The following is a 27504-nucleotide window of genomic DNA, read 5'->3' as shown; positions in this document are numbered from 1 at the left end:
AGAATAAAATGTCAATCCTTACAATATTTTACGTCACACTGTATTTGAGCAGCAGTCTTTCTAATGCAATTTTTTGGGAAGAAATTTACATGAATAAAAAAAACAAAAACAAAAAAAAAACAGTAAAGTTACCCCAATTTTTTTTTGTATAGTGTGAAAGATGATGCTAAGCCGAGTAAATAGCTACCCAACATGTCATGCTTTAACCACTTCAGTCCTGGAAGGATTTACCCCAATTTTTTGCGATACAACATTGTGTCGATTTAACTGACAATTGCGCTGTTGTATGATGTTGTAACCAAACAAAACTGATGTCCCTTTTTTCAAATGGGAATAAAGCTTTCTTTTGGTGGTATTAGATCATCTCTGTGGTTTTTATTTTTAGCGCTATAAACAAAAAAAGGCCGAAAATTTTGAAAAAAAAAAAGACTGCTATAATAAATATCCCCAAAAAAATATAAACAAACTAATTTATTCATTAGTTTAGGCCAATATGTATTCTTCTACATGTAATATGTATTCTTCTACATATTTTTGGTATAAAAATCGCAATAACTGTATATTTATTGGTTTGCACAAAAGTTACTGGAACATTGCGGCGGACAAATATGACCCTGAGTAACACTTTTTGGGGACCAGTGACATTATTACAGTGATCAGCGCTTAAAAAACAACAACTGATCAATGTATAAATGACACTGGCAGGGAAGGGGTTAACACTAGTGGGCAATCAAGGTGTTAACTGTGTTTCCTGGGTGAGTTCTAACTGTGTGGAGGATGGGCTTACTGGGACAACACAGAGATCGCTGTTCCTGATCACTAGGAACAGCCTTATTTACATAGGCATATCCCCGCTCTGCCTCTCTTTACTGCGATCGCACCAGTGCTTGCCCGCTGTATCTCATGCACAGACCAACATACTGGTATGTTGGTTTGCACAGCCAGGCCTCTCTGCCGCAGTATATGTGCAGTGGTTAAAATTGCGCACGCTTGTGGAAAGGTGACAAACTACGGTACTTAAAAATCTCCATAGGCGACACTTTAAAAAAAAATCTACAGGTTACCTGTTTTTTTTTTAAATCTGTTGCCTTTAAGTCTTCAGTAAACTGGAAGTGATGTCATAACATCGCTTCCGAGTTACTAGATTCGAGACCCGATCAAAGTCGGTTCTGGCTTTGTTTGGGTTTCTGGCCAGCTGGTGGATGTGGGCGACATTTCCTCCCACTGCTTGTAATAACAGCTACAAGCATCACCCCAGTACAATCCCTCGAAGTTGAAGGTGGCATATTTTCATTAGATCGGCTTCAAGGGGTTAATGCCCAGGAGATTGCCAATCATTTTAAAAACAATTGATACAATTTATGATGAGATCTCCAGTCTCCAGCTTTCTCCTTCAACCAACATACCAGTTCCAAAACCACACTCAATACTTTCCTCCTTTGACCTTGTTACCTCTGAGGAAGTTGCCAAATTCCTTTCTGAGCCTTACGTCCCCACCTGTCCCCTCACAACGTCTGTGTCCCCCGTCCTGTTCTGTCCTACATTCTCTAACCCACATTTTTAATCTCTCCTTTTCTACCAGCACCTTTCCCTCCCCTCTCAAACATGTACTAGTTACCCCTATAATATAGAAAACCATCAGTGGACCCCATCTCTCTGCTCTCGTTTACACCCAAGCTTCTTCAATGCCTTGTCCAGAACTGTATGACTTGCTACCTAATTGATAATAATTCTATTGACCCCCTACAGTCTGGCTTCCACTCACAACATTCCATTGAAACTGCCCTATTAAAATTCACTAACGACCTACTAATTGCTAAAACCAATGGCTGTTGCTCCATACTCAAACTCTTGGACCTTTACACTGCCTTTGACACAGTTAGCCATTGCTCTTCCTTTTTCTGTTGGGGTATCACAAGGCTCCTCCTTGGGCCCCTCCTATTCTCTCTTTACACCTCTTCTCTGGGCAAGATGATGACTTCCCATGCCTTCCAACATCACCTCTATGCTCATGACACCCAGATCTATCTTTCTACTCCCCAGCTAACCCCTCGATCTCATGTGTAACAAAATTACTGAGCAACTTATCAGTATGTACGTCACACCATTATCTCAAACTCAGTCTGTTTAAAACTGTGTTTGTAATATTTCCTACTCCCAGATCCATGACTTCACTATTGAAATCAATAGCACAATTATTTTTCCCTCCACACATGGAAGGGTGCTAGGTATGATCATAGACTCTGACCTCTCCTTCGACCCCTTATCCAATCACTGCCCTACACCAGTATGTCTGATTAGCTCCTACGCTGTCTGCCTTTAGGCGATTCCTGAAAACACATTTATTCAGGGAAGCCTACTACCTAAAAACTGTACTTAGGCCCCTCCACCAAGTCCTCCCCAAAGCTATTACCTCTTGTACCACTTTCTCCTCCTTTTAGATTGTAAGCTCCATGAGCAGGACCCTCCTATGCCCCCTTCACTGAACTTTATTGTAATTAAAAATTGCAAATGGCGCTATATAAATCCTTTGAGTTCAGGGTGTGTGTTCCTGAACTCACTCTGTATGCATTTGGGGACACGCACCTGCACTAACATGAATGTCATATAAGGACACAGCAGCTGAACAGACACAACCAATAGAAATCAATGGGACTTCCTGCATGGAGATGTATGGATCACCTATGCATCCCCATGCAGGTAAACATGGCCAAGTGCAGGTGTACAGTATTGTATGCCCTGTGTGGACAAGGCCCACAAATACAGTTTAAGGAAACAAACCTTACTATAAGGGTATAGGGAATCGATTTAATGTAAACTCAGGCAGTTATACCACATGACAGATACACCATATGCAGAACACAATAACTTTACTGAACCTGTACAACTCATAAAGTTTTGATTAATACAGAAGGTAATCAGTAATAACTTTGAATAAGGCCAGTATCAGTCCATAAGGGGTGCAGGGATGCCGCCCCCTCATCTCTATGTGCCAGCCCCTGATTTCCACATGGGGTGCCAGTCTCTATGAGTTTTTTTTTTTAAGTACATGATTAGAGCTGGTGGCTCTAATTGGCTTCAAAAAAGTTGGGCTCAGGGCACAGAGCACAACCCCACCCACTTGTGACACTAGCAAATAAACATTTGCTATTGTCTTCCTGCTTCTCTTCCTAACATGCCGTTAAAGCCAGTGACGGTAAAGCAGGATGAAATATTGGACTTTGCGACCGAAGGTCCTCTCGCATCGGCAGTTGCCAAGGAACATCTGCCACCATTCGTACTATGTCGGCAAGGCCAATATGGGGCAATTAGAATCACCGGAACCCCCTTGGCCTCCACTCTGCGAAGAAGACATGGTAGAAGTTTGAGTGGGGGGGAAGGCATAAATCCGCTGATAATGACCCTATGGAACCACCAACGCGTCTGCCGCGTCCGTCCAGGGATCCTTTGAACTGGCCACAACCTCTGTGCCTTCCGATTGAGTCGAGATGCCAAGAGATCCACATCTGGCGTGCCCCACCTTAGGCAAAGGAGCCGAAATACATCTGGATGTAGTGACCATTCCCCTTGGTCCAGCATCTGGCGATTCAGGTAATCCGCTTGCCAGTTTTCTACGTCCAGAATGTACACGGGCAATAGAGCCGGGAGGCACCGCTCTTCCCACCGCAGGATGTGAGCGACCTCCAGTGCTGCAGCCGAGCTCCTTGTTCTTTGACGCCCTGCAGCCTCTGTGTCCATGTGGAGAGGCAAAGCCTGATTGCCTGAAGCTCCAGTACATTGATTGGCAGGCGCGATTCTTCCTGGGTCCCCTAACCCTGGGCTGACTGCACGCCCCAAACTCCCCCCAAACCAGTCAAGCTGGCGTCTGTTGTGATCACCGTCCAATGAAGAGGAAGGAACAACTTCCTGGACCGTAGGGCTGGCGACTTCAGCCACCAGAGCAGGGAATCCCTGACTAGCTGGCTGGATTCTTCCTGGGTCCACCAACCCTGGGCTGACTGTACGCCCCAAACTCCCCCCCAACCAGTGAGGCTGGCATCCGTTGTGATCACCGTCCAAGGAAGAGGAAGGAACAACTTCCCAGACCGAAGGGGCGGCGACCTCAGCCACCAGAGCAGGGAATCCCCAACTAGCTGGCTCACCTGAATTTGACAATCCAGGGACAACGGAGATTTGTCCCATTTGGACAATATCTCCTTTTGAAAGACTCAAGTGTGTAATTGAGCATACAATACCGCCTTGAAAGTGGCTACCATGAGACCCAGGACTCACATGCAAAAACGCAGCGATGACCACCTGCAGGACACCAACAACTTTACCGCAGCTTGAAGAGTCTGCAACTGAAGGGAGAAAGACTCTCGCCTCTGAGGAGTCCAGAAGCAAGCCCAGGTACTCCAGGCATTGAGTCGGCACCAACACTGACTTCTGTAGGTTCAGTACCCAACCAAACTCCCGAAGAGATTGCATGGTGATTGCCACATCCTCCCTTAATTCTGAGGCAGAAGCTGCCCTCAGAAGGAGGTCTTCCAGGTAACCCACGATTGTGATCCCTAATAGTGATGGCCGAATGGTTCGCCCGGCGGTCGTTTCGCGGCGAATTTCGGCTGTTCGCGGCCCGCCCGTTCGGCGGACTATTGGCGCTGTTCGCCCGGCGGACTTCCGTGTTTACTGTGTAAAAGAACTTTGACCTATGATGACACATCCATCATGGGGTACAGGACAGCCAATTGAGACATTACAGCACATGGACACTTGGACATTCCCCCTAAATTATAAAAACACCCGATCCGGCGGCCATTTTACATTCTTTCTTCTGTTACTATAGGGAGAGGTTGCTGTGTGGAGCAGGGAGAGATTGCAGTGACCCAAATCGCTAGCTATTTGGTACACAAAAGTTATTTTCAGGACTGGTATAGGTGTTAGGTGTATATAGGTTTGCTGTGCTACTGATTGTTGCAGCAGCCTCAGTGTCTTTTGTCAGTTTAGAGAAAGGGACAGGATGGTGTGTCTGCTGTAGGGACAGTCAGTTTAGTCATTAGCTGTTACTATCAGGTCCACAAAAGTGCTATTCCAGTTATTGTTCCAGTAGCCTCTGTTTTGTCAGTTTATATAGGGACAGGCAGGAAGCAGTGTGTGAGGCAGTGAGGGTCAGTTTAATCAGTAGCTGTTACTATATTAGGTCCACAAAGGTTCTTTTCAGGACTGGTATCAGTGGTATGGTAATAGGCTTGTACACGTATAATATTCTTTCTTCCAAATATAGAAAGAATATTATACTTGACTGCTGCCCTTCTGCTGCAGTCTGCTAATCATTCACAACCTACTTGTTCCACAAAGGTCCTTATAAGGACTGGTAAGGTAATAACCTGGTGTAGGGTGCTATAGTACATAGGGTTGAGTGAGGTACAGTCTGCTATTCTATAAGGACTGGTATAGGTCCACAATACATAGGGTTGAGGTGCACTACTGCTGACCGCTGCCCTATACTGCAGCAGTCCTTCATCGGTATAGGGACTGACGTACAGTCTGCTAATCACTCACACACAACCTACTTGTTCCACAAAGGTCCTTATAAGGACTGGTAAGGTATAGGGTACTACAGTACATAGGGTTGAGTGAGGTACAGTCTGCTATTCTATAAGGACTGGTATAGGTCCACAATACATAGGGTTGAGGTGCACTACTGCTGACCGCTGCCCTATACTGCAGCAGTCCTTCATCGGTATAGGGACTGACGTACAGTCTGCTAATCACTCACACACAACCTACTTGTTCCACAAAGGTCCTTATAAGGACTGGTAAGGTATAGGGTACTACAGTACATAGGGTTGAGTGAGGTACAGTCTGCTATTCTATAAGGACTGGTATAGGTCCACAATACATAGGGTTGAGGTGCACTACTGCTGACCGCTGCCCTATACTGCAGCAGTCCTTCATCGGTATAGGGACTGACGTACAGTCTGCTAATCACTCACACACAACCTACTTGTTCCACAAAGGTCCTTATAAGGACTGGTAACTTGGTCTGCCTAGGGTGCTACAGTACATAGGGTTGAGTGAGGTACAGTCTGCCATTCTATAAGGACTGGTATAGGTCCACAATACATAGGGTTGAGGTGCACTACTGCTGACCGCTGCCCTATACTGCAGCAGTCCTTCATCTGTATAGGGACTGACGCACAGTCTGCTAATCACGCACACACAACCTACTTGTTCCACAAAGGTCCTTATAGGGACTGGTAAGGTATAGGGTACTACAGTACATAGGGTTGAGTGAGGTACAGTCTGCTATTCTATAAGGACTGGTATAGGTCCACAATACATAGGGTTGAGGTGCACTACTGCTGACCGCTGCCCTATACTGCAGCAGTCCTTCATCGGTATAGGGACTGAGAGTTTTGTCACAGGGTCATTTAAAAAATGACAGGCAGAGGAAGAGGCAGGCCCTTCCACAGGGGTGGTAGGGGTAGGGCAGGAGCAACAGGCTTGAGCCACAGTGGGAAGTTGCAGAAGGTGAGTTCAATTACTTTAAAGGACGCACCAGACTTGGTTGAGTGGCTCACTCAGCCTTACTCTTCTGCACCCTCCTCATCCTCTCGATCTGCACCCTCTTCTTCACTCTCTGCTATGTGCACCCCCAAAGACACTACCACCAACAACACCACCACCACCAACACATACCTTCCGCTTGAGTCACAGGAATTATTTTCCGATCCATATCAAGACATTTCTGATGCGCAGCCACTCTTGGTATTGGATCAGGAAGAGGAGGTAGCAGCAACCGCTACTCAGCAGTCTGACGACAGTACCCAGATCAGCCCAAGGAAGAGGTTGGTCCCCGGTGTTGCTGCCTACTCCGAGATCTCTACTTATAGCGGTGGAGAAGGTGACGTTGACGATGACGTGTCTAGTGATGTCACGTGGGTGCCCACAAGAGAGGAAGAGGAGGGGAGTTCAGAGGGAGATATGGACCAGCAGATAGGGAGGAGAAGCAGGAATAACTTACATTGCACAGGAGGGACAAAGCAGACTGCAAATGTATCAGGAGCGAGTCATCGACCATGTACGGTCACATTTGGCGCTCCCAGGACACCGGCACATGGCTCCGCAGTGTGGGCTTTTTTTAACGTGTCCGCTGCTGACAATAGCGTTGCTATCTGTAATCTTTGCAGTCAACGCATTAGTCGCGGTAAGCCCAACACTCACCTAGGGACGACCGCCTTAAGAAGGCACATGAGCCATCACCGAGCCGAGTGGGAGCAACGGAACACACAAAGCCACACTCCAGGCTCTCACCGTCCAGCCTCGTCTTCTACTTCTCCTTCTCCTCTCTCCTCACAATTGTCCTCCACTTCACCTTCCATCACGCCAAGCTCACGTTTTTCTGCAAAAAGGCAGGCTTCCGTGGGCCTAATGTTCGAGCGTCAAAAAATTATGACGCCGGATAACCCTCTTGCCCAACGGTTGACGGCTGGCTTGTCAGAACTCATAGCCCGCCAACTACTGCCATATAAACTGGTGGACTCGGAGGCCTTTCGCAAATTTGTGGCCATTGGAACACCACAATGGAAGGTCCAAGGAAGGAAGTATTTCTCACAGAAGTGCATCCCAGAGCTATATGGCCATGTTCAGCGGCAAGTGAATGTATCTCTGGCACACAGTGTCGGTGCCAAGATACATCTGACCACAGACACGTGGTCTAGCAAACACGGGCAGGGAAGGTATATCACTTTTACTGCCCACTGGGTGAACCTTCTGATGGCCGTCAAGCATGTAACCCATGGCACCCGTGTAGATTTGGTTTTACCGCCACGGATTGCATGCAGGCCTGACTCTTCTTCTCCTCCTCCTACTCCATCCTCCTCCCTCTCCTCCTCGGCTGACTCCTCCTTTTCCGCTGCTTACGTGTCTTCCGCTGCGCCGCACCAAGCTCCCCAGAACCTATTCGACATGCCAGGTGAGACGTTGCCATGCCATGCTGCGTCTGTTGTGCCTGGAAGCCAAGAGCCACACTGGCCCGGCACTCCTTTCAGCTTTGCGTTCACAGATCAGTGGCTAACACCGCTCAATTTGACAGTTGGTAAAGTGGTGTGTGACAACGGTGCCAATCTGTTTAGCGCATTGAAACAGGGCAAAATCACGCACGTGCCATGCATGGCACACGTCTTAAACTTGGTCGTGCAGCGATTCCTTGTCAAATACCCTGGGGTCCAGGACATCTTGCGGAAGGCAAGGAAAATCTCGGCCCATTTCAGAAGATCTTACATGGCCATGGCTCGCCTTGCTGACATTCAGCGGCGACACAATCTGCCGGTCAGACGTCTTATTTGCGATTGCCCGACGCGATGGAACTCAACCTTCTATATGCTTGATAGGCTGCTCCAGCAGAAACGTGCAGTTAACGTCTACCTGTATGAACTCTGCGGTAGAACAGGTTCTGGGAAGCTGGGTTTTTTTTCACTGCGCCAGTGGCTGCTCATGCGCGACGCATGCAGACTTCTGCGCCCATTTGAGGAGATCACCAAACTGGTCAGTCGCAGCCATGGCGCCATCAGTGACATGGTACCTTATGCCTTCTTTATGGAGCGTGCATTGCGTCGTGTCATTGATCAAGCTGTAGAGGAGCAGGAGCGGGAAGATGAGGAAGTCGCAATGCTGGATGAATTCCCAGGGGGGGCTACTCTATCTGAGACAAGTGAACAACAGGAGTCTGAAAAGGAGTCAGAGGAGGATGGTGCCGGGGCGGATGAGGAGGAGAAAGAAGAGCATGCTTTAAACCTTTCTGAGATCCCTGTTGTGCGTGGATGGGGAGAGGAGAATGAAGAGGACGACATTATCCTGGATGATGAGCAGGAGCCTGGCCACCACACCGCTTCCACTTTAGTGCAAATGGGGGCCTTCATGCTCCAGTGTTTTAATAGGGACCCCCGTATAAAAAGCATAAGGGTCAAGGACCAGTACTGGGTGGCAACGTACTTAGACCCCCGGTACAAACACAAAATGGCGGAAATGTTACCGCCGTCACAGAGGGCTGGCAGAATTTAGCACTTCCAGGCCTTGCTTCGAGAAATGCTGCATTCTTCCTTTGCGTGCACAGGCAGAGGAGCAATTCCCACTCCCAGAGAAGGAGTTGCGGGTACCAATCCAACAGCGCCTGCAAGAAGAGGCCGGTTTGAAGATGTGTTGGTGACTTCGGATATGAGGTCATTCTTTCAGCCGACCCATCGACAGGTGTCATCCGGATCCAGCATCAGGGAACGCCTAGACCGTCAGGTGTCCGACTACATCAGGTTAACGGCCGATGTGGACGCTCTGAGGAGTGATGAACCCCTGGACTACTGGGTGGGCAGGCTTGACCTCTGGCCAGAGCTTGCCCAATTTGCAATCGAACTGTTGGCTTGCCCCTCATCCAGTGTCCTGTCCGAAAGGACGTTCAGCGCAGCAGGGGGGATCGTGACCGATAAGCGTACTCGCCTAGCTCACAACAGTGTTAACTACCTCACATTTCTAAAAATGAATGAGGCATGGATCTCGGAGGAATTCAACACATGTGACCAGTAGACCATGTATATGTCTATAAACAATTTTTTTAATCGAGCACAGAGACCTTCTTACTTCATTTGGCTCACTTCCTTGTCCAAAAAAAGCACACCGTACTATATGCCCGTACCCTCCTCTTTGAAGAGGTTGAGCGGTGTCATATTTCTACTGGGGCTGCTTATTATGAGGGGCTCCCACCATCCCTGTGCTATGCTGACATCCTCCTGGGGCTGCTTATTATGAGGGGCTCCCACCATCCCTGTGCTATGCTGACATCCTCCTGGGGCTGCTTATTATGAGGGGCTCCAACCATCCCTGTGCTATGCTCATTATGAGGGGTTCCCACTATCCCTGTGCTATGCTCATTATGAGGGGCTCCCACCATCCCTGTGCTATGCTGACTTCCTCCTGGGGCTGCTTACGGTGCAGGTGTCAGTGCTGTATATCACGGTGCTGATGTCAGTACTCTCTATCACGGTGCTGCTGTCAGTGCTGTATATCACGGTGCTGGTGTTAGTGCTTTATGTCATGCTGCTGATGTCAGTGCTCTCTATCACGGTGCTGTTGTCAGATGACTTTATCACGGTGCAGGTGTCATTGCTGTATGTCACGCTGCTGATGTCAGTGCTCTCTATCACGGTGCTGCTGTCAGTGCTGTATATCACGGTGCTGGTGTTAGAGCTTTATGTCACGCTGCTGATGTCAGTGCTCTCTATTACGGTGCTGTTGTCAGATGACTCTATCACGGTGCAGGTGTCATTGCTGTATGTCACGCTGCTGATGTCAGTGCTCTCTATCACTGTGCTGCTGTCAGTGCTGCATTTCACGGTGCTGGTGTTAGTGCTTTATGTCACGCTGCTGATGTCAGTGCTCTCTATCACGGTGCTGTTGTCAGATGACTCTATCACGGTGCAGGTGTCATTGCTGTATGTCACGCTGCTGATGTCAGTGCTCTCTATCACGGTGCTGTTGTCAGATGACTTTATCACGGTGCAGGTGTCATTGCTGTATGTCACGCTGCTGATGTCAGTGCTCTCTATCACGGTGCTGCTGTCAGTGCTGTATATCACGGTGCTGGTGTTAGAGCTTTATGTCACGCTGCTGATGTCAGTGCTCTCTATTACGGTGCTGTTGTCAGATGACTCTATCACGGTGCAGGTGTCATTGCTGTATGTCACGCTGCTGGTGATCATCTCCTGCACCCTCTTTGCCTACCCTGACCTTCCCTCTCCTCCATTGCCTTCATGCGCTCCACAGTCCTGAATTGTCACAACAATTTCCCATATAAAAAAAGAATGCTTGTAGTTGTCGATTCCAGATTCACCTCATACATGTGTTATGTCATTGGCCATGTGGTGGGACTATGTTTGCACAGCTATTAATTATTTTGTGGCTTAAAATTTGACCTGTAGGTTTGCGAAGTTCGCCTCCCATTGAAGTCAATGGGGCCCGCCGCAAACGTTCCGGTTCGCAAACTATCGGCCGCGTTCGCGAAACGTCCCGTCGGAAGTTCGTCCATCACTAATCCCTAACCTTGGTGAAGACCCTCGGTGCCGACACCAGGCCAAAAGGGAGAGCTACAAATTGTTAGTGCTCGACCCCGACCACAAATCGCAGAAACCTCTGATGCTTGATGCATATGGGGATGCAAGTATGCATCCTTGATGTCCAGGGATGCCAGAAAATCCCTTTGATGGAGTGCAGCGACCACTGAGCGAACTGATTCCATCCTGAACCTTTGTACTTTCACAAAGCTGTTGAGGGCCTTGAGGTCTAGGACCGGATGGACCCCTTCCTTCTTTGGGACTACAAACAGATTGGAGTAGAATCCCTGAAACCTTTCCGGTGTCAGTACAGGTACTATCACCCCGCGCAGCAGCAGGTCCTGTACTGCCCCGAACAGGGCTTCCCGACGAGCCGGAAGAAAATGAAGGTTTGAGTAAATAAATCTGCTTGGAGGACAAGAAAGAAACTCTATCTTGTACCATGAGGAAACCAGTTTGCAGACCCACTGGTCGGAAAGCAAGATGGTCCACCGAGCTGCAAACTCCCGAAGGCGACCCACTACCCGAGAGTCTGGCGGGGGGCAAGCCTTCATGCGGTTACAGGTTTGCTTGCAGGCTTGTTTGGCTTGCGAAACCAGGGACACTTTTGTCCCTCAGCAGGCACCTTGTCGGACTGGGAACGCTTACCTGCCAATCCGGGCGGACGAAAAAAAACGCTTCTGAGCGGAAAAGGAGGGCACTTGCCTACGGCGCGGCTCCCTACTTTTCCTGGACTGTGGGAGCAACGTACTCTTTTCTCCAGTAATATTCTTAATAATGTCATCCAGCGAGGCTCCAAATAACCTTTCTCCCTGGAAGGGCAAGTCCGCCAGTGCTTTCTTAGATGCCTGGTCCGCAGACCAGCATTTCAGCCAAATCAGGCGACGTAGCACTACTGCTTATACTGCTGAGGCTCTAGAGGGCAAAGGGGCCATATCTAAGGCTGCATCACAGACATACCTAATGCCCTGAACCAACTGATCTGCCAGCTCCACGCCGACCAGGGAAGCCTGTTGCTTTCACCAATTCGCGGTGCAACAATTCAGCCCATTCAGTAAGCGTCTGTGACACCAGGGCAATGGCAAACACTGGCCGCAATGCTGACCCCACCACGGTAAACATGGACCAGGCAACCGCCTTGGCCCTTCTCTCAGCAGGGTCCTTGAAAGCAGGAGTCCCTTCCACCGGAATCTGGTTACCTTATTTAACCTGGATACTGAGGGGTCAACAATCGGAGATGTCCATTTCTTCAGGAAACTCTCCTCAAAGGGGTAACGCACTGCCATGCGTTTTGGGACTGAAAAGGCCCGCTGCAGTTTTCCCCATTCCTTGTAAATAAACTTATCAAAATAAGTTAGGTAAGGAATCACCTTAGGCGTGCGGGCTGGCTTGTGGGACCTAAAAGGGACCAACACCTCTGTAGATGCCCCCGCCGTATCCTCCATTTTTAAGGTATCCTGCACTGCTGTAATAAGTGCTCCTACAAGCACCTTTTCCTGCGCTGACCCAGTTGTGGAGTCATCCTCACTGTCCAAACGGTCCTGGTCCACATCCTCTGATACATCAGAACAGGGGCCGCCAGTTACAGTGAGGCCAGAGTCTGAATCAGAGCTTTCCCCAGAAGACGGTAGGGGGAGGTTCTTTTTACCCCCCCTTGTGCCTGCACCCCACTTCCACCCTGGCAACAAAGGCCTCCAGGACCACCGACAGAGCGTCCATAGGCACAGCAGGTGCAGGGGAACCAGTTGCAATCACAGTGATGTCTGGGAAAGAAGCACCAGCTTCTGATGCCATGCTGACCCACACTCGCCTGTCAACACTTAGGGACCTAAGGCAAGTCACACAAAAGTCCACCCTCCTAGCTGCACAGACTGAGGGGCCTCCTGCAGGACTCACCACCCTGACCCAGGTACTGCGCTGTGCTGCTGTCTGCTCTCCCCTGTGCCACGAGGTGTCTGTGTGGAAGCGTGCTGTTTTAGAAGGAAACAAGTGTCCAGTGCTAGAGGCAGAACCACCTGAGGCTACTAGAAAATGACTGCCAGCCGCCTCAGCAAAGAACGTCTGAGAGAGCAGAGAAAATGGCCGCCGAACTACTAGAAAATGGCTGAAGGCAAAGAATTAACTGTGGCTACCACAAAATGGCTGTGGCCCAGGAAAATAGCCACGGAGCACGCGGCGGCATCCCCACATGGCTCACACAGCATGTACACCCACCGTGGCCCAGAAAAAAGGGAAGAGGATGAGCGGCCCCCCAACACCCAGTGCAGCCCCTGCCAGGACCCAGAGCACCTCCCGGAGGACTCCCAGCCAAGTACGTGCACCGCACCCCCATGTGCCCAGTCAAACAGCGGCACATAGCATGGGGAGGAGGAAAAGGACAGGGAGAACAGAAAGGGAGAGTGAAAGACCCCCCAGTCGATCTCCCAGGGTATGCCCAGCTGCTCCATCCTGCCGAGACAGATGGAAACATACTTGCCCCTCCTGCAGGAACTGCTGGACACATTCCACAGACAGACCCATCACCTGAGCAGTACGGTATGGCTGCGAGCCATGGCACACTGTGACACAGACAGCAGTAGCCCGGTCATATGTGTGCCCCAGACCTTATAGCTCACTGGCTGCCCCTGGAATAGATGGGGCATGTCGTGGCCAACCCAGCGCGTAGCTAGGGCCTGCTCATGCTTGATGGCCAGGCTGGGGAAACTACAAGGATCTATATTATCCAGCCTGTCACTCAGCCCGGCTGTTGATTGAAGATCACCGGAATCAAAAATGCAGAAAAAAGAAAAAAATTCCCAGGACCAATGGTCTCATCAGGAGCCAGGTCCTTCTCCTATACTAGGCAGAAAAAAACTGAGCTGCTGGATGCAGTGTGAGGGGTTATAGCCAGTGGGACCACCCCTGGGTGGTACTGTGCAAGTGTTGCTGTTTTTAACACTTTCTGCCTAGTCCTATCCAGGCATGTACTGGCCATTGGGACTACAGGGAGTTTCCCGGTGGGCCGATGGCTCAGTGGGCCAGTTTCAGTGACAAAGTAATGACTGCGCGGCTCGCCCTCAACTTCTATTTTTTTTTTGCACAATTGCGTATAGTTTTATATAGTTTTTGTGCTTGTTTGAAAAATTAAAGTGGGCTGGTCTGGATAAAGTCCAGGGCCAAATTTTTGTCCCAGTCCAGCCCTGGTCCTATCCTAAAGGGGCGATATAACCCTAAGGTCAAGATGAGATGCTGTGTCCGTCAATGAACGATAGAGAAAACTGCATTTTTTGCTAGTAATTGCTTTAAACCCCAAAACAATTATATATTTTCCGAAAGCAGAGCCCACGTAGAATTAAATACTGAAAGCTGCAATTTTTATTTTTATTTTTAAGTAAAATATAAAAGATGGAGTTGCGTTGAGTAAATTAGTTGACCCTGAAAATTGCGTGAGCCCATGAAATTGCAAAAAACAATGACACTTAAAATTCTCTATAAGTGCAGCTTTAAAAGCCTTTACAAGTTATCAATTTGAAGTTAACTCCATTAATTTAAATCCCTAGAATGTTTTCTTTGATGCAGATGTTGACGTTGTTATTACCAAGAGGGGGTGCCTCAATGCCAGTGGCGTAACTAGAACCTTCAGGGCCCCGATGCAAGAAACTATGAAGGGCCCCCCTGAACCCCAGCCAGGTCCCTTCCTTCCAAGTCCGGCGGTGGAAATCCAGGGTGTGGTCACAGGTATGACCTTTGTGAGCCCTGTAGTTCCACCACTGGTATCAGTATTTTTATTTTATTATTATTTTTTTTTTTTAGGTGCCCCATTGGGGGACTGTCCCTAGGCAGGATGGGGTCCCCGTCCCCAGAAGAGATGAGGTCCTTTTCTCCAGGGCATATGAAGTTACTGCCCCTAGGTGAGAAGGGGTCCCTGTCCCCAGGGGAGGTGGGGGTCCCTGTCCCCACGTGAGAAGGGGTTCCTGTCTCACTCACCATGACCAAGCTGTAGGCCACGCACTCATCCATGTTGGCCTGGGCTCCATCCAGTGTGCTGGACGGGTGATCAGCATATCTCCCAGAAAGACCTTTCATCATCTGTGAATGACCGGGGGAGGAGGGGGGCTGGCAGACATAGGGCTGAACTGCATCTGTGTGCTTAAAGATTGTTTACCCGGGAGAAGTATGCAGTGCAGTGTGGGTCGGACTCGGGGGGGGGGGGGGGGGCGGGACTCTGGCTGGGGAGAACAGACATCGGACTGAGTGGCAATGCATGGAGCAGGAGAGGGGTACTCTGAGGAGCCGGCTGAGGACACAGGTCATGCGGGGAATGCACAACTAAAGAGCAGCCAGTGCGATAGTCGAGCATGGAGCTCTCCAGTCACCCGTGTGCATGATGCACTGGTACCCCTAGCTGCCTATGCTGCTGCCAGCCATATGTAGAGGGGGCTGCATGGGCCCCCTGCATCACAGGGCCCGGTTGCGGTCGCGACTGCTGCACCCCCTATAGTTACGCCCCTGCTCAATGCTGTTGTATCATAGCTCCCAACTGTCCCTGATTTGGAACAATGTCCCTCTGTCCTTCATTCCTCCCTCATTTTGGCCTGATGCATATACCTATATATAAAATGCACTATTTAGTTATCAAAAAGTGTTTTCCCACTGCTAAACCTTTCATCCAGTTTCTAAGTTGTTGCATTTGTACATTTCAAATGCCAATGTAAAGGAATAGAAGTGGTTTCAACTAATAATTATTTTTATATAATTCTCCTTTTTCCACTTGCCTACAGGGCATTTTTCAACTTTCAGCGCTGTTGCACTTTGAATGACAATTGTGTGGTCGTGCTACACTGTACCCAAACTAATTTTTTTACCATTTTTTTCACACAAATAGAGCTTTCTTTTGGTGGTATTTAATCACTGCTGGGTTTTTTATTTTTTTACAAAAAAAGACCAAAAATGTTGAAAAAAAATATACTTTTTTCTGTCAGTAATTTTTCACCTTCACTAATGTGCGCTGATGAGGTGGCACTGATGGGCACTGATAGGCTGAACTGATGGGCATTGATGAGGTGGCACTTATGGGCATTGATGAGGGGGCACTTATGGGCACTGATTAGGTGGCACTGATGAGGAGGCACGAATATGCCACACTTATGGGCACTGATAGGTGGCACTGATATGTGGCACGGATGAGCACTGATAGATGGCACTGATGGGCACTGTTAGTTGGCACTGATGGGAAGCGGATTTACCACAAGATCACTTTTATCGGGGGCGAAAGTGGGGCCCTCCCTCCGGCCGTTGGTAGCAGCGGAGACGATCATGTCCTCTCCTCTGACAGGTCTGGAGCCGAGTGAGGGAAAGATGGCCCCACTTGGCTCCATAACATTAGATGGTGGAAGCAATGTCAAACTTCACTTCCGCCCTATGGTCTTAAAGGGGAATTTTTTTTTGTTGGCAAAAAAAATTACATTTACATTTTGTTTTATGGCATTTAAGTGTAAGTGTGAGATGTGAGGTCTTTTTGACCACAGATCTCACATTTAAGGGGTCTTGTCATGCTTTTTTTCTATTACAAGGAATGTTTACATTCCTTGTAATAGGAATAAAAGTGACCCAACACTTTAAAAAAAAAAAAAAAGACAGTGTAAAAATAAAAAGTAAAATAAATAAGGAGACTTTTTCTTTTAAAGCACCCCGTCCTGCCGAACTCACGTGCAGAAGCAAACGCATACGTAAGTCACACCCGCATATATAAACAGTGTTTAAACAACACATGTGAGGTATCACCACGATCGTTAGAGCGAGAGCAATAATTCTAGAAAAAAACCTCCTCTGTAACTCCAAATTGGTCACCTATGGAGATTTTTAAGTGTTAAAGTTTGTCACAATTCCACGAGCGGGCGCAAATTTGAAGCATGACATGTTGGGTATCAATTTACTTGGTGTAACATTATCTTTCACACCAAAAAAAGAAAAATTGGGCTAACTTTACTGTTGTCTTATTTTTTAAGTAAAAAAAAGTGTATTTTAAAACAAAAATTCACTTGTAAGACTACTGCGTAAATACAATGTGACATAAAGTATTACAATGACCGATATTTTATTTTCTAGGGTGTCTGAAAAAATATATATAATGTTTGGGGGTTCTATGTAATTTTCTAGAAAAAAAAATGATTTTAACTTGTAAACAAGTGTCAAAAAGAGGCTCGGTCCTTAAGTGGTTAAATATAGTCTATAGGAGCTGAACAGGAAAAATCAAAAGTGCCTATTTTGAAGGCTTATATGCAAGTAATTGGCCATAAAAGGGGTCCGTGTATTGCCCTGGGGGACATGTATCAATGTAAAAACATTTTTTTTAAATAAATAGTTTTTTCAGGAGCAGTGATTTTATTGATACTTAAAAGTGCAATAATAAAAATGAAAAATTCCCTTAAATACAGTGCCTGGTGGGTCCCCTTAGTCTGCCCGTAAAGTGGCACATCAGTGGCATGCATAAAACATACTGTATCAAAACTGAAATTTCTAAAGAAAAAAAACGAGTCAAACCACATTTAAAATTGGTTGCAATTGCTGGTGTCCTGTCAGATAGTGTCCCCCGTCGGATAGTTTCCGCTGTGTACTGCGAATGCGCAGTACACAGGACAAGCAGATTCCGAAAATAGCCGAAGATGAACAGCGCTTGCGTCGTGAGTCCAGGTTGTAGCCTCACCATCCAAGTGGACATAGAGTTAGAATAAAAAGAGCCGAGCGAAGCGAGGCCATGCCCGAAGAGTGCCAAGCGAAGGGAGCCCGTGAGGGGCCCTCTAATATGTGCAGCCCTATGTCCATTTGCATGGTGGGGCTCGCACCTCGACTCACGGCGCAGGCGCTGTTCATCTTCAAAAATTTTCCTGAATCTCCTTCTGCTCCTTACTGCACAAGCACTGCGCCTGTGCAGTACGGGGGGGGACACTTTTCAATGGCCGGACTGAATATGTCACAACACCGGCATCCGGGTATTGAAAAAAAATTAAGAAGAAAAACGTTGTGGAGCTCCCCCTAAAATCCATATAAGACCCTTATCGGGGCATGCAGCCTAGCAAGTTGGGAAAAGGGGGGGGGGTGGGGAATGAGCGTCAGCAGGGAAACCAATTGACAGCTGATGACTTATTGGTTGTTAAGGATGCCGTGGCCATCTTCCCAGCCCCACGCCTTACCAACCAGCTTATACTGCACCCTGATTGGGCAAAGCTTTGTCCAGTCAGAGCACAAAATGCACTGTGTAGCACGCAGTGCATTGCAGGGCGTTCAGCGGGACGAACACCCGCTAAACACCTTGCAAATTGGGGTGTTGGATGAACGGGCAAAACAGCCAATGTTCGGCCGACCTCATTCTAGGGCCAAACCGTTCGCCCCAACACTAGTAGTAATTGTGTATGTTATGCTATTTTTTTTATTTGCTATTACGTGGAGTTACCTTTTAAATGCTGAAAGTTCTTTTTTACAGAAACACAGAGAAAAATATTTTAGAGGAAGGGTGGAAGAGGGGGATTAAGTGTTCCTGTTGAGATTGACTGTCATCAGAGTGTGTTTAAAAAAATAGGATTGCTTTACACGACGGGTCGAATTTCTAACACATGACCATTATCATAGCTACCTGTATAAAAAATACAGACAGAGGGCAATCTAGGGAAGCAGTTTGACTAAAAACAAAATGTAATATTAGATGCAAGGGAGAAAACAGTAGAATCAAATGATAGCAAGAGGAGGAAGCCTTCTTGCAGTTTGCTCAGTGAGGTGTAAAAGTTCATGTGTGCATCGGAAAACCAGGCCAAGCTCCTCCCTGCTGTCACTGCTCATTACCTTTCCACTAGTCACGTAGAGAGAAACAGCATTTATAAGGAACAAGCCTTTTATCCCTTGAGAAGAAAGAGTTAATTTTTCATCAGGCTCATAGTATGAATATTTCAGGTAGTTAAGCCTAAAACATGTTTGTCTCAGTCCCATGAGTATGTCTGCATGCAAAGGGTAAGTAAGGGCTAATTTCTAAGATTGTTCTCAATCTGCTTTATAGATGAAGTCAGGAGTCATCCTACTTAAACGGGCTTTCCATTAAGAAGAAGAACCCTGTAACTACGCTTTTGTACAAAACCAGTAGATATATTTTGATGTACAGGTGATCCTGAGGATGCAACGGGTTTGTTTAGCAATAATGACATGTTGAGTACATTTTCTTTCTTTCTTTGAGCTGTGAGACCCTCCAGTGGAGCCGTGCTAGAAGTCCACACAACCCAAACCAAGGTCGTGAGTTTGGTTGGGCTTTTCAGTATGAATCTTGCCTTGGGGCAGAATTGCCTGGTTCAGTGAACTATCTCCTCTAGTCGTGTGTATCCTGAAGTAAGGGCCAGTTCACAGCAGAACACGGTGCAGAAAGCCCAGCATTCCGTAGTCATAAGGCACTGCAGTTATTTTTTTTTTGCATTCTTTTATTTAAGATTTAAAGTATTACAATGCAAAGAAAACATATGAGAAGCACTCACTACAAACAGTAAATATAAATCAATATATGAATAAGAAAAAAATAATAATAATAGAAATGAATTAAACAAACAAAAAAAATCCTTTCCCCTATCATAGTATGTACAAAGATGAGAAAATGGTGTGTTCTAATAAATATTACATGATATATTACACAATGAATAATGAGATAATAGTATGTATAATCGTAGAAAAAAAAAAAAAAAAGTAGCATAGTGATGATTATTAATCATATATAGTATATGATATAAGACCAGAAAAGGTGGTGGGAAGTGTGTTAGGGAGATTAGTACACCTGATCTAATCAGGGAGAATAATTGGTCCATAGATATAAAGATTTTATATAGGCGATGAAACAAAATCTACCCTAAGGGCTCCTTGAAGAGGAAGGGGAAGTGTTAGGATATGGATCAATTCTTCAGAATGGGAGTAGTCCTTCCAGGGGTGACCATATATTGCTAAATTTAATGGTTGTTCCTTTAAGAAGACTTGTAAGATTTTCCATATGTTTTATTTCATGAACTCGATGGCACCATTGCCATATAATAGGCTGCGAAGGGGATTTCCAAAGAGCTGGAATGCAGCTGGCGGTAAAAACAGGCAGTTGTCTTGTGTTTCTTACCAACCACCTACATAGTTACATGGTGGATAGAGGGGGGAATTCACATTGCCATGGCCGTGATGCTTCTCTTCACTGTGCAGCAATTTTATCTTGGCATATTGAAGTCAAGAGGACCTTGTAGCATACCATGTGCCAAACAGGGCTATGGTAGTTGTGGTGTTCTTCTATTTCAAAGTAAAGTCCCCTATGGCATTGGTACTCCAACCCCCGGGCCGAGAACCGGTGCTGGTCCGTGGCCTGATGATGACTGAGCCGCACAACTGGAGGTGAGTGCTGACCACGGTCCACATAAGGCCATTACAGACCGTGGTTCCTGCTCACCTCCTTCTGTGCAGCCACGCATGTGTGTCCTCTCCCGCCTCCTCCGCCCGCCCCGCTGACAGTGCCAACTTATCAGCAGGGTAGGAAGTGGGAGGAGCTACAGATCGGAGTGGAGAGCTCCTCCCACTGTCTGTCCTGCTGATAGAATTACATTGTAGGGCAGGCGGAGGAGCTGAGAGAGGACACACCGACTGATAACAGTCTCTGCCCTGTCAAAAGGTAGGAGTCCTGTGCAGGCGAGGCAGAAACTGGAAGTGTCATGTTTGAGAGGAAAGGGGGGATAGACTGCAGGGGCACTGTGATGGAGGAGGTTGTGATTGCTAGGGGCACTGTAATATAAAGGGAACTGTGAAGGAGCACTGTAATCATTAAAGTGCTGGCCCCTTTATATCACAGTGCCCCCTTTACAGTGTAGTCCCCTTTATGTCACAGCTCCCCTTTAAAGAAGTTTCACAGTGTCCTCAGTTCCCCTTCACATCACAATCCCCCCTTTACATTACAGTACCCCTTTATAGAGCAGTCCCGGTTACATTAAGGTAGAGGGGCACGGTAATGTAAAGGGGGCTGCACTGTAAAGGGGCACTGTAATGTAAAGGGGGCTGTGATGTGAAGGGGAACTGAGGACACTGGGACTGCTTTAAAGGGGAACTTAGATGTAAAGGGGGATGGTGGACACTGCTATAAAAGGGGGACTGTGCAGTGAATGGGGGACTGAGGACGGACTGACATCCGTGAATATCCCATCCCCCGACCTGTCCACCAACAACACCCCCCCCCCTGCATTTAGGAGGCAGCAGCGATCTACCACAGATCTCTTTCCTTTGCAGTAAAGTCTGCAGCTTGTGTGAAAGGGGACAAAATCCTCTCTGCTAGACGCTGTGCCCAAAAGAGTCTCTAAAATGAATGTGTATCTAAAGCAGTCCATACACAGAGCCAATATCTTTCCTGCAACCAGGGGCTTGACAGGGTAATCCCTTCCGCCTAGCCATTATATTCTCCTGGCGGTTGAAGCTGTCTGTGCCAGGAAAAAAACAATGATTATTGCTAGCGGCTATGTTAGACGCAGCGATAATCACATGCAAAATTCGGCAGGCTGGTTGTACCTAAGTTGACTGATCAATCAGCTTGGTACATTTAGCTATTCCATACATGATTTCAACTGTCTATGGCCGGTCTAAAGCCCTAACATTTTTATTTTATTTTGAGTAGGAAAGGGTTAGCCACCCTGTCAAATTTGTACTGTCGTTTGTGTCCCTGCTTGGAAGATTTACTTTTGTCTATTTGTCCTAGTGACCATTGTCCCTGGAAGTAAATGTGGGGAAAATACACAATTTAAAATTTTCACTGAAATAGGTATAGAGGGTATAGGTATAGAGGAAAAATCTTCCAATAGGGATATGTGTTGCTGTGATAACTGCCAGAGGATTACCCTTACTTTGTAGATATTTTCTTTCACTTCCTGTTATGTTTACAAGACAGGGCATGAAGGAACATATCTGTACTAGGGCACATGTTTTAACCTCCCCTACTGTCAGGAACCATAAAGCAGACAGAGACAGAAAGTGCAGTGAAAAATCACACCTTTCATGAAATGGCAAAAATAACACACTTCAGGAACGTAGTAAAAAACCAGAAGCAAGGGTTTGGATGCCATAGCAGGTAATCAGACGAGGCGGGATCATGAAACCAGAAGTCAGCATAGTCAGGAGCAAAAATCAGGAACAGGATTCAGAAGGAAAGTCAGCCAGGCCAAGTCATACACAGGAGCACAGAAAGTAAGCACTTAGAAATCATAGACCATGCAAGGGAAGGAGGAAATATACTAATCTGCTTAAATAGCAATAGGGCTGGCTGTAGGCTGGACTTGGGAGGCAGGTTAATGGTAACCAGATGTGTCACTGAGGTAACAATGAGTGGCTGGTTATTAATCGACAGCTGAGTAGCTTCTAGACTCAGAAAGAAAAGATCTACTGTTTACGTAGCTGGAGCCAAGCCCTGACACCTACTCTTTCCAAACCATGGCGAGAGCCCAAGAACATAGAGTTTGTGTGAGAGCATTGTACACTTTGGGGAACTGGCTCAGAAACTCTCTTTGATGAACCAGGCATGTCTTAAGCTGGCCACAAATGTATAGATTTATTTTGTTTAGTCTGTGGGCTGAATGAAAGAATTCTAACAAATTCTCCCATCTACATGTGGATAGATGAATAACCTCTGATGGGCTATTTTATTCTGACAGCCGGCGCTGCTGGCTGTCAGAATACTCAAAAATGCCTGCATTTGATTGGATGCAAGCACTGTTTGGTTGATAATTTTCCAACAGGCTTCTTTGACAAAAGTTGATTAAACAATTAACTTTTATTGAATAGAGCAGTGCCTGCAGGGCCAGCTACTGCTTGAATCTTGGATGAACAAGCAGGAATGGCCAAAACGTGAGTGATATATGGCCAACTTAACGTAGAAGACTCATTAGTCTACTGCTTTTTCAACAACTGTTATTAACATTGGCAGAAGGGTCCAATATTGTTTTAGTAGGGCTGCAACTCAATGCAGAAAATCTGAAAATTATTTAGAGATTTTTGCTACTTAAACTCCTGATATACTTGTCTTTGTTAGACAGGGAAGAAGCAGATTGTCTTTTGTTTTACAATAAAATTTACTCTACAGACTTGCAACAAGCCAGGTGTGCAGCACTGCACCCTGATCCTGCAGAAGGGCTGAATGCCTAGAGTGCTTTGTCTTGAATATAGGAAAACAGACACATTTTATACAGATTATGTAACCCACTTACTAAAATCTCATATGAGCTTTAACATGTAAAAGCAGAAATGTGGCTTGAAAACAAAAAATTGTGAGGAAGATTTTTTTTTTTATACATGTATCGCCGGGCTCCTGAAAATGTTTTTATCAATTTAAATGTTCCTAAGACCATAGTTGGGTTTTAGGGTTAATTTTAGTAAATTATGGTCTCAGTATCAGTTTGGCTGGACTGTATTGTGTTCTTCTTGGCCATAGGTGTGGGTGTCACCTTTGGCAGGCATTGGAACGCAGTCCGGTTGGACGCATTGAGTGCCAATCTTTCTCGGAACCAATGAGTGGCTGCGTTTTCTTGCTGTGTATTCTGGGAAAGGGTACTTAAGGTACTGAGGTCATGTGATTCGGCATTCCGGTCCAGAGGATTCTTTCTGACTGCCTGGTCCTGGTCCTCCTGACCAGCCCCCAGAGGCCCTCATGGCCTGGGGTGCGGATCCATCCATTTCCGAGTCTCGGGGCTGGCTAGCCCGAGGCACAGTAACTGGAAGGAGGGTTCCAAGGTGGTCTGGTGCCTTCTCGGTTATGGAGAGGCCCAGCAACTGAAAATGCAACCAGGGGAGGACTCTTTGGAAGAGGGCCATGCTCAAGGCTGACTGCTCAGCAAGAGCCTGGAAACTAAGCTGGAAAGGACACTAGGTGAATCCACACTCATACGGTATCACCGGACCGGCTGCAAGATACTGGTACCATACGAGAGTTCTCTAATTTTATCCTTCAGTTTCGACCAAGTCTGTGGCAGAGACTTTTCATTCTAAAGTTCTACAACCAAGTCTGTGGCAGAAACTTTTCATTCTGAAGTTCTACAAACAAGTTTGTGGCAGAGACTTTGCTTTATCTGAATCACCTGTCGGTTGCTAAATTCACCAAAAGGGGATTTATCCGATAGTTGTAATATCCATTTGCGAATGGCTATTCCCTGGATTGCATAAAGAGAGACATTCAAGTGTCAGCAGTTCCAAGAGTACCCGAGCTTTCCTACCCATACCCTATATTCCCTACTGAGAGACTGTGTTCTGTTCAACGTTTTGCAAATAAAAATCCCTAAAGTGGATCCAGTGTCAGTCTCTGTAGTTTGTCGGGCCATCTACCTCTGGAAACCCCTAGATGCACACGAGGTCAAGAAGGTAACGGTAAGCCCAACAAAAATAACCAGCCGCTCCTTCGATGGTTAGTGCTACATACAGAAGAGGCATACTATGCCAATACACGGTATACTAAGCTGTGCATTGTTTTGCTTTGTCTTTTAGGTTCTTTGCAGTGAATCCAAGGAAGAAATGAACCCTCAATAATGTATTAATGTGCTTTTACTAAACAAAATGCTGTACTCACAAGCTATTACAATTATAGGAATACAATACAAGACATATATACATACAACAAGCATGTACAAACACTACCTATCTATACAATAGGAATATGCTAAAAGTTACTTAGCAGAGCTTATAGCGACTGAACAATCTCTGTAGGCAACCATGACCCTGGCTGTACTCTAACGATTGCAGGAAATCAGGCGATAGCTTAATATTAGGGGTTGTAGTTTCTTCTGGCACAGACTTTCCTTGTTCTTATGTCATTATAGAGTCCTGTTGGCTGCGGAGCTCTTGAAGCCACTACAACCTGAGCTAAGTAACTTTTAGCATATTCTTATTGTATAGATGGGTAGTGTTTGTACATGCTTGTTGTATTTACAGAATATCTGTCAGTCTTGTATTGTATTCCTATAATTGTAATAGTAACACATGCAAGCATTACTCAGCGTAAAATTCTGGCATCTGTTGGGTACCGAGATGAATTAACTCCCATGTGCATGCAATTATCTCCATCCAGCCTCAACCCCAAACCCAAAAGAAAACAGGGGCTTTAACATACAACATAATTTCAAAAGTCACTGTTTCTAAATCCAGGGGGTATATAAAAATAACAGCTGGTGAACCTGCATTGAATGCCCTCACTCAGGCACTTTCTGTTATAGGGTGATCACACTCTATTGCTGTTTCCCAGTTGTGCCCCTTTGTTGTCACCATGACACACGGGTATCTGATGGAGACTATAAGTGTTCATTTCAACATGCACTGATCAGGCATTCTGTCAGGGAATCCCAATGAGATGTCTGGTGCGCAGATATACGCATGGTATTTCCCATAGAACGGTTACCAAGAGTGTGCATGCGTACAAGAATGAGCACTTGCTCACACACACATGCACAATTCCTGTTGGTGCCAGGCAGGCTATTTAAAGGATGCTCATGCCCATTTTCTGTGTTGACTGATCTTCAGCTGTTCTGTGTCCTGCATTTAGCATGTATGATTCTCTTGTTGCTGACCCAGCTTGCTCCTGCCTTGATCTTGGATTCTGCTTCTGACCAGCGCTAATTCCTGACCTGACTCTGTTCCTGACTTCGGCTTTGCTCATGATTTGGTACCTCACTGCTGCCTGTTGATGACCCTGTTATTCCTGTGACCACGCTTCTGTCTCTGATCCTAACCTCCTGTCCTGCTCAAGTGCCTGCCTGGCTGTCTGTTGTACCAACTCTGTGCAGCGCATAGTGGTCCTGCCTCAAATCTGCTGAGAGCCCTGACAAGCCACACGTCCTGAACCAGCAAGGTAAGCAGAGTGCCCCTTTAACCTGGGCTAGCTACTGCTGCATTGCTACTGTTCTTAAACCATTGGTTTGCCAGTCTTCTTGGGACTGCATCTCCTGCTGCAAGTTCTCCCATCAATATCTGCTGGCACGTGTGTTCCTCCTGTCTCTTGGTACTCTCTGTTTCACTTCCAGTGGTGCTTGGGCTAGAGATACAAGAGAGGCCAACCTCATCATTTCAGTCTCCTCTCAGGTGCGTGACACATTCCATGTGTCTGCATTCCCAATGACAACAAAAAAAGTACATTTTTTGTTTTACAGCACTCAATGTAAAGACTATAAACATGAAATGAAATATGATTTCAAATTCAAGTGTAAAACTGCATAAACAAGTCTCTATCTGACAATATGTGCTTATTATCCGTACTGTACTGCCATATCTCTAACTCATATCACTTGGTGCTGTCTTGTTGTTCCCTATAAATAATAGAACAATCATTTTTTTTAGCTCTTATGCAGCTGAAGTATTTGTAGAAAAGGATGATTAAAATAGACAATCTAGTTTTCTCCTCCAGCAAGTCAAATTAAATGGAAAATCAATCTAAGAAGAACATTCTAACATTCTTGGTAAAGAAAGTGTTGATTCTTGAAGCATGAATTCTGGATTGTAGACAACCACAAAAAAGACCGGCCTCGTCTGTCAACACGTCTCTAATAAGAACTTGTACTATCCCGCGGCAACCAATCAGATTCCAACTAGAATCCTCCAGCGGTCGTTATTGCAGATTTGAAAATAATTGGTTGCTGCGGGGTATTGCAGACAAATCTTAATAACAAGGAGAAATCATGAAACTTCACATTCCCTATAAACCAATTGGGGACATGTTAGAATTGCCAAATGACATTACAGTGTAAGTGAAAACAAAGCACTTTCTTTCTATGAATAGGAAACTACTACTCCTGAACCTTCTCATATGAACTACACTATATTACCAAACCTATTGGGATGCCTGTCTTTACACACACACTTTAATGGCATCCCAGTCCTAGTCCATAGGGTTCAATATTGAGTTGGCCCACCCTTTGCAGCTATAAGAGTTTTATCTCTTCTGGGAAGGCTGTCCACAAGGTTTAGGAGTCTGTCTATAATTAGTCTGAAACATGTAAGGTGTCTGTCAGTTTGTATGACAGCTCGCCCACCAGTATGTATGGGCAGTATGTGCCAGACATACAGAATGCTATTTTGGGTATTATGCATCATGCCCTGCTATTCATATTTGCATTAATATTATATGATGCTCATTGTTGATTTAGTATGTTTTTTTTCTTTTCATTTTAATAGGGTTTTGCAGCGCTGGTTGTAATAATTTATTGATTATGTACAGCAGTACTACTATCAACAATGTACACAGATACTGCCCACTCTCCACTATGGGCAGGTGGATGTTATTGGACTGCCTGTCCATTTACACCCAACTATCATCCGATCTGCCAGACATATGGGGAACAGATCCCCATCTGTTTGTTTTTAGTGGATAGGAGCGGATGTCAGCAGGTGTCAACGTACACATGTCAGTTGATACTTGCCG

At 46.3% G+C, this 27504-nt stretch overlaps 1 protein-coding gene across 1 annotated transcript in view; it reads right to left on the bottom strand.

Annotated features, from left to right (window-relative positions):
* KCNIP3 (potassium voltage-gated channel interacting protein 3) overlaps positions 1-27504 on the bottom strand; it is a 227157-nt gene that overhangs the window by 169833 nt on the left and 29820 nt on the right. The window lies entirely within an intron of this gene.

The sequence above is a fragment of the Lithobates pipiens genome, unplaced genomic scaffold, assembly GCF_037356315.1.
Source record: "Lithobates pipiens isolate NorthernLeopardFrog02 unplaced genomic scaffold, aLitPip1_a1.2 Scaffold_8, whole genome shotgun sequence".
Classification (NCBI taxonomy): Eukaryota; Metazoa; Chordata; class Amphibia; order Anura; family Ranidae; genus Lithobates; species Lithobates pipiens.
The sequence above is the reverse complement of the archived record's forward strand: the minus strand, read 5'-3'. Positions and strand labels throughout refer to the sequence as shown.